The 902-nt window shown below is 37.9% G+C and overlaps 1 protein-coding gene across 9 annotated transcripts in view; it reads left to right on the top strand.

Moving 5' to 3' along the window:
• LOC106881484 (nesprin-1) overlaps positions 1-902 on the top strand; it is an 811,219-nt gene that overhangs the window by 596,768 nt on the left and 213,549 nt on the right. The gene's annotated exons all lie outside the window — the stretch shown is intronic.

Here is a 902-nt window from a genome sequence, read left to right as displayed (position 1 = left end):
TATATATATATATGTATGTATGTATGTATGTATGTATGTATGTATGTATGTATGTATGTATGTATGTATGTATGTATGTATGTGTGTGTGTGTTTGTATATGTATGTATATATGTGTGTGTGTGTGTGTGTGTGTGTGTGTGTATGTATATAGATATGCTAGCTTAAAACCCACCTGATAGGGCTAGCTCCTGCGGAGGGTTCCTCATTGGGCCTTGGGCCCAACAATGACACATCATGCATTGAGTACAAATTAAATTTTATTAAACTTGACCAATATTTTTCAAGCAATGAACAATTTTCATCAAAACAATATAATTTGTTGACTTGGAACTTATTGCAAAGCTGCATGATAAACAAAATCTTTTGTCTTCTCATTCAGGGGTCAGTACAAGTTTTTTTTTCTGTCTAACCTCTTTCTTTCTCTCTCTCTCTCTCTCTCTCTCTCTATTTCTGGTGATTGTTTTCAACCATCACCATTACCATCACCAGTACCACCACCATCGCCACGACAACTGCCATACACACACCATTCAGACATCTGACGCTACCACCATCAATACCTTTGGCATCGCTGCCTTCCCCTCCACCACCATCACCACTGTTTTTCACATGGCTTACCGTCACTTTCATCCCTGACTGCCTCGGCTACCCCCACCGCCACCATCATCACAGTCGCCTCCGCCTCTATCACAATTATAGTTCATACTATTACTATCAGCTCATTACCATCATAACTGTCAATCTACTACCACCCTCACCATCTCTATGCCTATTATTACTCTCACCCCATCATGAAGAATATTGAGAGAGGGGATCAAATTGTGACACACTGACACACAGAAATTAGTTTTGGCATTTATTATTATTATTATTATTATTATTATTATATATATATATATA

The sequence above is a fragment of the Octopus bimaculoides genome, chromosome 4 (assembly GCF_001194135.2).
Source record: "Octopus bimaculoides isolate UCB-OBI-ISO-001 chromosome 4, ASM119413v2, whole genome shotgun sequence".
NCBI lineage: Eukaryota > Metazoa > Mollusca > Cephalopoda > Octopoda > Octopodidae > Octopus > Octopus bimaculoides.
This window is presented reverse-complemented; position numbering and strand designations above follow the sequence as displayed.